This window comes from Bos javanicus, chromosome 9 (genome assembly GCF_032452875.1).
Source record: "Bos javanicus breed banteng chromosome 9, ARS-OSU_banteng_1.0, whole genome shotgun sequence".
In the NCBI taxonomy this organism is placed as follows: domain Eukaryota; kingdom Metazoa; phylum Chordata; class Mammalia; order Artiodactyla; family Bovidae; genus Bos; species Bos javanicus.
In genome coordinates, this window is record NC_083876.1 from 15,158,750 (window position 1) to 15,174,117 (window position 15,368).

The window sequence follows — 15,368 nt, forward strand, 5'->3', positions numbered from 1 at the left end:
GAAGGCTGAGCACCCAAGAATTGATGCTTTTGAACCGTGGTGTTGGAGAAGACTCTTGAGAGTCCCTTGGACTGCAAGGGGATCAAACCAGTCCATTCTAAAGGAAATCAGTCCTGAATATTCATTGGAAGGACTGATGCTAAAGCTGAAGCTATAGCTTCAGCTGAGGTGAAGAGCTTTTGACCACGTGATGCAAAGAGCCGACTCATTAGAAAAGACCCTGATGCTGGGAAAGACTGAAGGCAGGAGAAGAAGGGGACGACAGAGGATGAGATGGTTGGATGGAATCACTGACTCAATAGACATGAGTTTGAGCAAGCTCCAGGAGATGGCGAAGAACAGGGAAGCCTGGCGTGCTACAGTCCATGGGTCCCAAAGAGTCAGACACGACTGAGTGTCTGAACAAAAACAACAACATAACAAAAGAATATTTATTGACTTGGACCTAGAATTTTCCTTTTGTCTAAAATTATGTTTACATATAATGGGAGCATATTTTTTTAACTCAACACAACATTATGAATATTTTTCAAAGCCTTCATAGAACAAAGAGAAAAACTACATCTATTATTCTTAAAGCACAGAGCCAATTGAGAAGCTTGTCCTGATTGGGATATCATTTCCCTCAGGAAACTTGCAGTCTGAGATACATGGTATACTAAGAGTCATGGCTGGACTAGAATTTGATCCTAGATCCTAGGGGCATGGGCAATTATTTAATTTCTCTGGACCCCTTTTATTCTCTGATTTTCAAAACAAGGGTGTTAAATGAGGTAATCTCCAGATTCTTTGCACTGAGGCGTCTGGATTCTTACTGAGCATTGCATTAGCAAGTGTGAAGTGTGTGCATGTGACACACAGGCTTTTTGGAAGATAAGACAGGGTGTGAATGATCAGGTAGGGTAACAGCAGCAGGCAGAAGGCACCTATGTGAACTTTCAGGGGGCTGTGGGGGACAGTGGCTTGTGCAGAGGCGTGGCAGCCCCGAGGTAATCAGGGCGTGATGAGCTGTTGGCAGTGCCCCTTCCCAGTCTGTGCATCTTTACCTCTCTGCCTGCACCCTTGTTCACAGCCCACATTTGACACAATCCTTCCTGTCACTTCTATTTCTCGCCCCACCACCAGTGTGAAGCCCACAAGGACCTGCCCTTTCTGAATATCTCATTTCTTTAGGGCCCGGCTTCAGATACATTACAATCAGAAGTGATGTTTGAAACATTTAACCACCAATCAGAACGATGCCAGCTACAGGGCTGAAGTGCGGTTTTGAGGCTCCCTGCGGCCTAAGTTAGAATGCTCTTGTTTCTGCATCGTAGAGAGGCCCAGAGACTCCCGGGGGAGGGGCCGCACAGCTGCAATGGCAGGGTCACCAGCCAAATGGGAGCTCACTGGCTCCATTAGAACAGACAGCAGCTGTAAACAATCAGTTCACCCATCCTGGCACGTACCAACTTAGTATAAACTCTGCCAAGAGCAAAAATAATTGAAAAGAAGATTAAATCTTTATCAGTCAAATCATATATACGCAAGCATACATCTGTGTGTGCTTGTGTATATGTGCATACCCAGACCAGTAGACATGGATATATATAGCTGCGCACAGCACCTGCTTCAAAAAATCCCCTTCTGCCCTCACTCTAAACTCTAGAAAATTCTCTCTGAAACTCAAGCTTAGCCTACTGCCAGGCTTTGTTTTCACTTTACTGTCACCCCAGCTATCTGGGGTGCTGCAGTGGGACAGTTTCACATCAGTGGCCACCACCCCTTTACTCGCTCCTCCTTTCTAGTAACATGTGCGGCATTTCCTCTTCTCCTCCACCTCCATTGGGACCACAGCAGCTCTAGAGCCATCTAGGTGGTGAGAGGAGGCTTCAGGAGAGGGGGCTACTGGCTAGGGAAGGGTTAAAGATAGTGGCTACTCAAACTTTTGGTTATTTTCCATTGTCACATGACCTCATCTGTATGTGAGAGCTTCACAGTGGCAACAGAATAAAAGATGAGTACATTGTGGGACTTCCTGGTGGTGCAGTAGTTAGGATTCTGTACTTCCACATGGGCTGTGGGTTTGATCCTTGGTAGGGAAACTAAGATCTCACATGACCTATAGGGTGGCAAAACAAACATACAAAATGAGCACATTGTATGTGAGAAAAGTACAGTCAAAACATTTAATGTGTGGTACAGAGTAAGGGCTTCCCAGGCGGCACTAGTGGTAAGGAACCTGTCTGCCGAGGGCAGGGTTGGGAAGATCCCCAGAGAAGGAAATGGCAACCCACTCCAGTATTCTTGCCTGGGAAATCCCATGGACAGAGGAGCCTGGTGAGCTACAGTCCACGGGGTCACAGACTTGAACATGACTGCACACACACACACATCCAATATGCAGAATAAGCAACTAATCACTGACTTATCTTGTTCTATTTTTACCTAACTGGCCACAGGGTGTGTGGATTTTAAGTGTGGGGAGGGTTAGGGATGAGCCTAAAGAGAAAGAAAGAGAGTTAGCTAATTATGCTCAAGTATAAATTTAGTAAACGTATTTTTAACATAAATATCTAGTTTGGGATTATGCAATTAAGAAAGCAAATCAGCTGAAAATAAACATACTAAATGAGTTCTCTATGTTAACTTATGATTCTTCTAAAACTTCCAAAACTTAAACAGCTTTCTGGGTATCATTAAACAAGGATCCTTGTGCATAACATGGGCCACTATGATATATTTGATTTAGAAAACAGCCAAAAAACACGAGTCTTAACAAAAGAGAAACGTTAGTAAAAGCATTATGAGTTAAACCCAGAATAAACTCTCTAATGTTTATCTTAGTTTACTCATATTAATTCCTTTAGCTCTTATGACTCTTACTGAGAGTTGATGAACTTTTTCTTATTTTATTTCTTTATCCAGAGATGTTTATAAATGGCCACACTTCTGAAAGAAGGTGCTAATTGAGTTGTTCATATTAGGACTGGTGAGTATTTATTTAACAACAAACTGGAGATAAAAGCAAAGTGGTGAAAGAGGACAGCTGAAAAAAACTGCTGTGCTTCTGTGTGTTTTTTTTTTTTAATCCATGTTTTATCAATTAAAGCTACAGAAAACTATCTTGAGGTCTAAATATTTAAAAGGAAATATTATGCTTCGTAGAGGTCATTCTGGCATAGATCATGGACTGTTTCACGTCTGCCCATAAGAATCCAAGACATCAGACCATTGACGTCATCCTTTTAAGGTTATAAGGCTCCACAGTTTTGATTAACTCAGGCCTGATGCTCAAATACTTACCTTTAATTATTTCATTCTTTTAAATTAACAGCAAAACTTTCTACCCTAAGACTTAAAAAGAAATTATTTATGCTGCAATGATAAATAAAATATACTTAAAGTACAGTACTTTGGGTTTAACTGCTAAAAATATTCGGAGAAGGCGATGGCACCCCACTCCAGTACTCTTGCCTGGAAAACCCCATGGACGCGGGAGCCTGGTGGGCTGCAGTCCATGGGGTCACAAAGAGTCGGACACGACTGAGCGACTTCACTTTCACTTTATGCATTGGAGAAGGAAATGGCAACCCACTCCAGTGTTCTTGCCTGGAGAATCCCAGGGACGGGGAGCCTGGTGGGCTGCCATCTATGGGGTCGCACAGAGTCGGACACGACTGAAGCAACTTAGCAGCAGCAGCAGCAGCAGTTAAAAATATTATGAGGCTGGGAGGAAAAAAATACCAGTATATATCCTAATATGGCATCAACATTAACAATAATAACAACAACAAAAAACCGCTAAAGTGCTTTCTGCAAAAATCACAGAAAAACCCTGTGCCTGAAGAGGGCACATCTCCATGCCGGTACATCCCCGCCTGCAGGGAAACATTTCCTTTTTTAAAGTCAAAATTAAGGCCTGGATATTTTGTGAATGGTTGCAAAGCAAAATTTATGGACAGGTCTTCTCCTAGCTCTTGCTAAGATCAAAATGATGACATCTTTATCCCATCTCACAGCTGACAAATTATCACCTTCTGATGTACAAAAACTTGCAGTTAGTTCACAAACAGAAAATATATTTCCTTGCCTATCAGTAACACTATTTCCCTCCCAGATTGTTCTCCCAATCAGGACGTGCTTATCCAGTAGCCTATTCAACTACTTTAACAGACATCCTAAATCGTGGGATGTCCGAAATTCAGTTTCTGGTCTTTCCCTTAAGGTGCTCCTCCTCAGATTTCCCTGGCTCTGTGAATGGCATCTCCATCTTTCTGGTTGCTAGGCTGAAAACTCTGGAATCCTAACTGACCACTCCCTTTCTCCAATATCCACTTCTAACTCACCCAGATATTTATTGTTGCACTTGCACAGTACATCAGGGTCTGACCACTTCTTACCACTACCACCCTAGACCCAGCCACCATCAGCTTCCCCACAACCCCACCAAATATTGCAACAGCCTCCAACTGGTCTTTCTGCTACTGTCCTTGTACCACTGCAGTGTCTTCTTGACACAGAAGCTACACTGAATCTTTTAAAACTTTTCAGATCATGTTCCTTCTCTGGTCCAACCATCTGGGAGTCAAAGTTCTTACAATGGCCTGCAAGACCCTATTGATCTGTTCATCTGTTACCTCTCGGAGCCCTTCTCCAGCTACCCTCTCACTCCAGCCACTTATCTTGCTATTTCTCAAACGTGATGCTCATGCCCCCAACATAGGCCTGTGCCTTGGTATTCTCTCTGCCTGGAATACTCCTTGCCCAAATGTTCGTTTACCTTACTCCACACCTCTTTCAAGCCTTTACTCAAATGTCACCTTCTCAGTGAGGCATATCCTGACCACCCTATTTATAATTATAATCCATATTTCTCTACCCACACCCAGCACTCCTGATTCCTCTTACTCTGCTTTATATTTTATTTTTCATAGTATTTGTCACCTTAAAACTTGTGGTATGACTTACTTATTTATTATGCTTATTATTTATACTACCCCCCACATTCTGGCATATAAGTTCCACTAGAAAAGTGATATTTGTCTGCTTAGGTTACTTATATATCCCAAGACTTTGAAGCAGTAACTAGTACATGACAGATATTTGATAAATATTTGTTGAATTCATAAGTGGATGAATAAATGCTATGCTTTATCAAATTCACCACTGTTCTTCATATCTGTATTCATTCATACATTCATTTACCAAAAATGTTATCTATCACCCAGTGTGTGTGTGGGTGCTTACGAAGTTGCTTCAGTCATGTCCAACTGTTTGCAACCCTATGGACCTTAGCCCAGACCAGGCTCCTCTGTCCATGGGATACTCCAGGCATGAATACTGAAGTAGGCTGCCATGCCCTCCTTCGGGGGATCTTCCCAACCCATGGATAGAACCCCGTCTCTTACTTTGCCCACACTGGCCGGCAGGTTCTTCACCACTAGCACCGTCTGGGAAGACCCGAGCACCCAGTACCTAGTCTATATTTAGTGTGCATCCATACTCCATTTTCCCCTTAGACAGTCAAAACTCTGGGATCACATTTGATATACTAATCTACAGAGAGAAAACTATTGGAATGGGAAGAATCTAAATGAAGAGGTTATCTAGCTCAGAATTGTCCAATGGCGCATTCTGTGATGACAAAAATGGTCTATATCTGTGCTGTCTGCTGCAGAAGGCACTAGTCACATAGACTTAAGCACTTGACATACAACTGGTATAACTAAAGAACTGAATTTTTATTTTGCGCTGAGTAATTTAAATTTAAACAGCCACATGTGGCTAATGGGTCTTACAGTGGACAGCACTATTTCATCCCTCTGCCTCCACCTAGAACTTTCCCTAAGATACCCAAGGCAGGTGGTTAGCTCTACTACTTTCTTTCTCTCATAAAAGATGACTAGCAACTAATTACTATCACTTATATCATTTCTATGATTCATAAATATCTCTTCTTTCACAATTATTGTTATTTTGTCAACTGAGTTTTGATAATATACTCATCAGTTTATAAAACATGAAAACTTCAGGATTTACCCTCTAAACCCAACAGCACATTCTATCTACTTCACTATCTGCATGCCATAATTTAATTTTCTAACTTTATTGTACAGCTTTACCAGGGTATTGTAATTGGTGTACAATGAATTGTGCATATTTCAAGAGAAGAATTTGATGAGTTTTGATGTAAGTATATATCCAGGGAACCATCCCCATATATATTTTAAAATTCAAATGACCAGCCCCAATGCTGACCCACAGGACACCATTGTGTACACTGGGGGAATGAGCACATTTTCTCTGCCAGGAAACATACTACAGTGGAAAGTGGTGAGCTCAACTTCAGCTCTCATCTACCTTCTCAGCCAGAGCCTTCATACAGTGAACAACACACACGACCATAAATGGCAGTCCTGAAAACTGGTCTCTTAAACTTATTTTTAAAACATCCTCCTAAGGTTTTAAAAAGCATGCTGGTGTCCATTTCAAGGTGACAGAATGGGAATAGATTATAGCCTGTTCTTCTCACTGCGAACTTAAGATTTTAGAAAGGACTTTTTAAATCCATATAACTGGAAAATAGTATCAACCTTTGGAGGATCATAAACTTTAAGAAAACACTGGAAGACAGAAAGAAGATGGGATTAAAATGAAGATTTTAAACCACAGCTTAAAACAAGAATAGGAGAGTGCTACCAAAAATGTTAGGAATGAATAGCAAGGACAAGAGAGTTTGGGGACAGTTTGACTATCAGAGAACAGTAGCACAAATAGCCAAGAAGTTTGGACTGTGAAAACCCCCTCTACCAACCCAGGCTACTATGAGTCAAAGAGCAGAAGCAACAATTGTTGCCTTCAGCTGAAAGCAATGAGTATGGGAAATTAGGTCAAAGAAGCAAAGCACCATCTTAGATGTCCTGGATGGCTGCAGCTACCCACGAGGATGGAGCCACCGCCTCACCCACCAGAAGCTGGCCTCTGAGGCACTTCACCCAGTGGCAGCCCTGTACCTCCTACATACTCTTGAAAACAGACTGATTTCAGATTTCCAGCATCAAATCTTAACCCTGTGTCTAAGCAGCTGCAAGTATATACAGAATGGACTGCCCAACCAGGAGTCTCAACTGCAGGAACAAACACTCAGGAATAATTATTAGCAGAAGGCCAATATCATTAAAAAGAAATGAGTTCTTTGTTTTAAAAAAAGGGAAGAACTTACATAAAGGAATCAAGATTAATAAAGAAGTCATAATAAAACTTTATAGAGTATCCATAAGGATATTTGTTTAGTCTCTAAGTTCTGTCTGACTTTTTTGTGGCCTCATGGACTGTAACCTGTAAGGCTTTTCTGTGAGGATATTAAATCCATAGAAAATGAATAATTAGAAATAACTGAACAGCTATTAAAATTTTGATCATTGAAATAGAATACTCAATAAGGGGTCAAAGAATGGACAGAGTCCAAGAACAAATTTCTTAACTATAATATTAATTTCTTTCAGAATGCATGAAAAGGTGATGAAGGGGTATAATATAAAATAAAAATTAAGAATCATGTAAAATAGACCCAAATATCCAATCACTCATCTAAGAGATATTAGAAGTAGTAAAGGAAAGTAATATATACATTAGTCACAATTTAAGGACTAGCCAAGCACTGAGTAAGATAAACTTTTAAAACTCACACCTAGACATTATTTTAACATTTCAGAAGACTGAGAATAAAGGAAACAAATCCTAAAATCTGTAGGAAAGAAAAAAAAATGCTCTACAGAGAATCTTCTTAACAATAGCGGGGGGCGGGTAGTTAAACCTACAATTTTATACCCAACCAAACTATCATTCAAGTGTGACGATGGAACATGAAGGAGTCAGTAAGTTTGCCATTTATAATAACTCTTTGAAATAATTACCCCATTTAAAATAAAAATAAATATAGTACTAAGGAAGCAATGGTGAACAAAGAAATCCATTAAGTTATATTGTTAATCCTGGTTAAGTTTTGATTAAAAAAAAAAAAAGATAATTTTTACCATAACAATGTAGACCTAAAGGTCCAAATAATGTCAACGTGGGGGAAATGGTAATGAAAGGAAATGCTTCAGATAAAATTGAGGTATACAGAGATTTCATTTTGTTCAATGAATATAGAGAGACACTGATAAACTCTAGACATCAATAGAAAATATATTAAGTTGAACGCTTTAAAAATTGAATAGCAATTACTAGAAAAACCAATATAATCTTTACACTATCAGGAAAAAAGTAGAAAATTATTAAATCAACACAAAAAAGGAAGAAAAAAACTGAAAACAATATTCAAATACATAACCTAAGTTTACCATGCCCATGAAATTTTGTAGGAAATTATTACCAACCCTTTAAAAAATAGAAATTCATATTTTACATAAACAAGAATGGAAAGATATGAGAAGCTACTAACCTACTTAAGTATGGGTCATAAGCTTACCCAAAATTCAAAATAAGATCATATAATGAAAAAAAAATTTAATAGCAAAACATGGATGCAGAAATGCTAAATAAAATATTACAAATGTAAATTCATCAATCCATTAAAAGAATAATGCACTAGTATCAGGCAAGTTTTATCCAAGGAATGTAAGGATAGCTTTTTCTAATAATGAACAACCATTGTAATTCACTAGCTTAGTCACATGATTTAGGAGAAAAATAATTTCAGTGATGCTCCAAAGATTCAAGTGTAGAAATATATATATATATATATAGTTGTGTGTGTGTGCATATGCATGTTGTGTGTCTGTGTGTATGAAAGCTAAGAACAAAGCAAAACTTCTTTAATTTGATCAAAGGTATCTACCTGAAAAATATAGCAAAGATGAAACTAACTAGAAACATTATCTTTAAGCTCAGGGACAGAACATGAATGCTATTGCTACTGTTCAATATCAAACTGGACATCCTAGCCAATGGAATAAAATAAGTAAAACCATAGTAGGTGGTATAAATATTGGAAAGTAAGAGATAAATTACTATTAGTTATAAAGGACATGATAATCTAGCTAGAAAACTAAAGGTGCTTAGATGAAAAACTACTGTAACTAAGGAGAAAGTTCAATTAAATGGAAAGAGACAAAATCAACATTTAAAAATTAACTACTTTTCTATACTATTGGTATCAACACTTTTCAAAATTTAAGTGGGGAGGGGGCAATCACATTCCCAATAGCAACAGAAATTAAATTATAAGGTCCTTAGGAATAAGCTTAATAGAAATAATTAAAGCCTTTATGGCTCAGATGGTAAAGAATCTGCCTGCAGTGAGAGAGACCTGGGTTGGAAACCTGGGTTGGAAAGATCCCCTGGAAGAAGGCACGGCAACCCACTTCAGTATTCTTCCTTGGAGAATCCCCATGGACAGAGCAGCCTGGAGGGCTACAATCCACGGATTCACAAAGAGTTGGACATAACTAAGTAGCTAAGCGTGACACATGAAAAAAATTACAAAACTTTATGGAAAAAATATAAAGTGGCCTGAATAAGGGAGGAAATTTACCACATGCATAGATGAAAATCTCAATGTTTTTAAAATATAAATTATTTTCAAATGAATATATAATTTCAATGTAATCCTATTCAAAATCCAACTAGAATTTTTATTAAGTTTTAAAGTTTATATAGAAGATTGTATGAACAATGGTAACTAAAGTCATTTTTTAAAAAAAGAAACACAAAGAAAAGCAACTTGTTGTAATACTGGGTTGGACAAAAATTCGTTCAATTTTTTTCCCCAAGATGGCTCCAGTAGCACTGAGTTTTATTTAACTTCATTCAAAACTAATTTTGTTAGATTCTATTGTGATAGCTGCACTAAAAAAAAAAAAATTATCAAAATTGATGAATTTTTATGTAGCTATTTTAATATTGAAGATGGGAGAAAAAAGCAACATTTTCAGCATATTATGCTTTATTATTTCAAGAAAGATAAAAACACAACTGAAATACAAAAAAACAGATTTGTGCAGTGTATGGAGAAGGTACTGTGGCTGATCGAACATGTCAAAAGTGGCTTGTGAAGTTTCGTGCTGGAGATTTCTTGCTGGACAGTGCAAGAACTGGTAAACCAGTTGACGTTGATAGCAATCAAATGGAGACATTAACTGAGAATAATCACTGTTATACCACAGGAGACAGCCAGTATACTCCAAATATCCAAATCAAGCCTTGAAAAGCATTTGCACCAGCTTGGTTATGTTAATCGCATTGATGTTTGGGTTTCACATAAGTTAAGTGAAAAAACCTTCTTGACCATATTTCTGCATGCAATTCTCCATTGCAATGTAATGAAAATGTTCCATTTTTAAAAGAAATTGTGATGGGCAATGAAAAATGGATATTATACAGTAATGTGGAATGGAAGAGATTGTGGGACAAGCAAAATGAACCACCACCAACCACATCAAAGGCCAGTCTTTATCCAAAGAAGGTGGTTTTGGAATTGGAAGGGCGTACTCTATTATGAACGCCTTTTAGAAAACTGAATGATTAATTCTAACAAGTACTCGCCCAGTTAGACCAACTGAAAGCAGCACTCAATGAAAAGTGCCCAGATTTAGTCAACAGAAAATGTATAATCTTCCATCAGGGTAATACAAAACTCCAGGTTTCTTTGATGACCAGGCAAATACTGTAACAGCTTGGCTGGGAAGTTCTGATTCATTATTCACCAGATATTGAACCTTCAGATTTCCATTTATTTCAGTCTTTACAAAATCCTGTTAGTGAAAAAAATTTCAATGCCCTGGAAGACTGTAAAAGGCACCTGGAACAGTTCTTTGCTCAAAAAGATAAAAAGTTTTGGCAAGATGGAATTGTGAAGTTGCCTGAAAAAATGTCAGAAGGCAATGGAACAAAATGGTGCATACATTGTTCTATAAAGTTCCATAAAGTGAAAATGAAAAATGTGTCTTTTATTTTTGCCTTAAAGCTGAAGGAACTTTGGGGTCAACCCATTAGATATCAAGCATATTAGAAATCTATAGCAATTAGAACTCTGAGATATTAATGTTTAATATAAACACAATAGAGTCCAGAAACAGGCCCACATACAAATGGGAATTTATTATACCAGGTACTCATTAATAATAAAGACCTTATACTGGCACAAAAACAGACTTGTAGGTCAATGGAACAAAATAAAGAGCCCAGAAATAAACCCACCCACCTACACTCAGTTAAGCTGACAAAGGAGGCAAGAATATACAATGAAGAAAAGACAGTGTTTTCAACAAGCGGTGGTGGGAAAATTGGACAGCTACATGTAAATCAATGAAATTAGAATAGTTCTTGACACCAAACACCACAAAAATAATCTCAGAATGGTTTAAGACCTAAATATAGGACATGATACCCTAGAAGATAACATAGGCAAAGCATTCTCATATATAAATCATAGCAATATTATCTTAGTTCAGTCTCCCAAGGCAAAAGAAATAAAAGCAAAGATAAACAAAGGGGACATAATCAAACACTAAGCCTTTGCACAGCAAAGGACACCGTCACCAAAATGAAAAGACTACCTATTAAATGGGAGAAAATGTTTGAAAATGATGCAACTGATGAGAGGATAAAATTCAAAATATACAAAGAGCTCATACAATATCAAAAAATACAAACAACCCAATCAAAAAATGAGCAGAAGATCTCAATAAGCATTTCTCCAAAGAAGACGTGAAGGCAAAAAGGCACATGAAATGATACCCAACACCTCTAATTTTTAGAGAAATGCAAATCAAAACTACATTGAGGTATCACTTCATGCCAGTCAGAATTGCCATCATTAAAAAGCCCACAAACAATAAATGCTGGAGAGGGTGTGGAGAAAGGGGAACCCCCTTGCACTGCTGATGGGAAAGTAAATTGATACAACCACTATGGAGAACAGTATAGAGGGTCCTTAAACATCTAAAAGTAGAGCTACCTTGTGATCCAGCAATCCCATTACTAGACATGTATTCAGAAAAGATGAAAAATCTAATCGAAAAGATACATACACCTCAATGTTCATAGCAGCACTATTTATAATAGCCAAGACATGGAAGCAACCTACGTGTCCATCAACAGATATATATGGGCTTCCTGGGTGGCTCAGCAGTAAAGAATCCACCTGTGATGTACAAGACACAGGAGATGCCACAAGTTCAATCCCTGGGTCAGGAAGATCTCTGGGAGGAGGACATGGCAACCACTCCAGTATTCTTGCCTCGGAGAATCCCATGGACAGAGGAGCCTGGCAGGCTACTGTCCACAGGGTTGTGAAGAGTCAGACAAGACCGAAGCGACTGAGCACATATACTTATATACATACAAATATTACTCAGCATGTGTATATAAGAAACTATTAGAAGAAAATATAGGCAAATATGTGCAACCTCGGAGTCAAGAAAACCATCTGAAATAATATACAAAAGAGCAAAAGTCATAAAAGAAAGTATAGTAAATTTGACTAAAAATGACTAAAAATTTAAAAACCTAAATGACCAAAGCATATTAAAAGTTAGAAGGCAAGCAGCATAGACAACAACAAAGGGTTAGAATTAATAAGTCACTTAAAGAAAGAAAAAGCCCAAACTAATTGAAAAATGGGCCAAGGGTATAAATTGGTAATTCACAGAAGAAGTAATAAAAATGGTCAAGCTTTATATAAACTGTTTCTCAACCTCATTTTAACAGAGGAAATTAAAATTCAGTGAGTACACTCATACACAGCTGGAGAGAATATAAGTACAAGGACAGCCATTAAGAGTTGATTTTTGCATAACATATCATCCTAAAATCCTACTGTTAATAGCTCCCCCAGAGAGCTACATGCCCAAGGGAGAAAGTATAAGGATCTTCACTGGAATGTTATTTGCAATAGTGAAAAATTCAAAGCAACCTAAATATTCATGACAAGAGGAATGTCTAAATAAATAATTGTGCACCCTTTCTGTGGAACATCATGCTGTAACTTTCTAAAAATGAGGTGGACCTGTAAGTACTGACATGAAAAACTGTCTAAGTCATATTATTAAGTGAAATAATGGAGCCATCATTTATGTTAAAATACATATGCACACAGATAGGGGCAACCCCATGGAGAAAAATCTAGAAGCATTGTTAATGGTGACTGTTTCAAGGGAGAGGGCTAAGACAGCGGGCATTGGAGAAGGGACTAATCAGAGGTACTTTCGTTCGATCTATTAAGTTCTGATTTTTAACAAGGAGAATCTACTACTGAGGAAATTTTAAATGGTTTTTAATGTGCAATCTATTTTTAACATGCGTCACAAATGTGGAAGTGATGAAGTTATAATAAACTGTAAACTAAGTTGCTTTAAACCAGTGAAATGAATGGAACAACAGTCATTAAAATCTAGGCTATTTCTTTCTTTATTTACGCTTTCTTCCTTTTATTCACAGTACTAGAGCATCCAAAGAAACCTCATGTCACATCATATTCTTCACCCTCTGGTCTTAAAAAAAAATGAAAAGTCATCTTGGGTGGGGCTTTATTTTTTGTGGCTGTTTTCGGGATGAGGTTTGAATTACCCACCCAGGATGCTGTGACGAAAGCGCTCTTTCATTTCTAATATGATTCCTCTGGAAGCAAGAGTCATCCTCTCAATGCAATTATAACATGTGAATGTTAATTTAACAGAATAGGCCTTCTCAAGTCTTACTTTAATACACATTGGGAGAAAAATTTTGTAATTTAAGAATGACTTGTTTTTTTAGAACTCTGACTCTCACATTTACTGTTTTTGATAGGATGTTTAAAAAAAACGGGTTGAATTTGGCTTTTAGTATGAAATGTAAAACCATGAAGGCCAAACATACAAACATTTATTTCTTGATAACCACAAGTGGCCTATGATTAAGACAGAACCTGATAATTTAAGGAAAATTAACTTGTCTAAAGTGAGAACAGAGAATAATTCATGAATGTACTCATTTTTCTTTCTCCTTCCCCATTAGTCTACATTGGTCTTTAGCTCTGACATGTAAACCAGTAGGAAAACATTAACTCTGGTCAATGGACTGAATGGATTTATTTAAGAAGAAATATTTAAAGAACTAAAAGCATCAAATTATCTCCACAACACATATATTGGTCACAGAGACAAAATATAAAATACATCATAAATCTTACTTCTTCCAAAAACCTCATCTCAAGCCCCATAGATATTGAAAGAAACAGCACATATCCAAATTTCGAAGTGTCTTAGCCACATTTTTACCTTTCTTTTCCCATCACTTATTTCAATATTTTCTTACCTTTTTAACTAACATCTATATCCTACAGGGAAGACTGTGGGCAACAGCAGAGCTTTGGGCCTTTTCGATCAGTAGAGTCTGGATTCGAAATCAGGTATTTCTAATTTCAATCAGGTATTTCTATTTTCAAAATGACTAAATATGAGAAGATTATGTGCTGATGTTGCTTTTAACTTAATAGAAGACCCCTGAGGAAGGACGTATCTGAATTTGCTTTGCTGTCTCCAAAGTGCCTATTTATGATACAACACTGTAGGTCCTAAAAATATGTGACAAGTAAATGAATAATGAAAGCAAAATTCAAATTAAAATTACTAAATATTCAATGGAATTTTAAGAAAAGGAAACTACAGTAATAGAAAAGTAATAAGTAGGAAGTTAATTTTTAAAAAATTAAAATGAAAGCACTGAGTTTATTATTAACTATTACATTTAAAGGAAAATAATGGAGCCTCTCCTGAAAGCCATTTCTATTTATAATAATCAATAGCCAAATATGATATAGGTGGAAATTGAATGTTAGGAATTTTCCCTGCCTTCATACAACAGTTTCTCAGAGAAATTTTAATCACCACAACAGCCTCCAAATGGGAAGTTGATTTATTCAAAAAGATCTCAACAAGGACAAGCAAAGGGTTTATGGTCCTTTAACTTCTTTTATATAAGTTAAAACACAGGAATTGAGGAACTTGAAGACTGCTGTGCAGAGTAGGGCATCTGGAGGTTCCCCTGTGATAGCACCAATCTTCCTGGTCTTCAACCTCTACAAACGTACCCCACTCTACTGAGGTCATTTAAGATGCTTCCTGTTGCTATTTCTAAAGATGTTTTATGTCCTCTTGCCTTCACTCCCTTTCCTGGGGGCTGTAATCTTTAATTAGAAAAGGTAGGAAAATATTGGAATAATTGTAGAGAAAAGTAAAAATACTACCCAGACTGAACTTAGCAACGTGCTGTTTCTTCCAATCTCTATGTTTCAGAAACTTAGAACAGTCCCTACCTCTGTGCACAGATAATTGATGACAACCCCAGCATGTTTCTCTGAGTTTACAAAGACGAGGCGAATGGAAGGTCAGCTTTTCAGGTAG

General features: G+C 37.4%; 1 protein-coding gene across 4 annotated transcripts in view; it reads right to left on the reverse strand.

The window, feature by feature from the left end:
• FILIP1 (filamin A interacting protein 1) overlaps positions 1-15,368 on the reverse strand; it is a 221,516-nt gene that overhangs the window by 174,979 nt on the left and 31,169 nt on the right. The window lies entirely within an intron of this gene.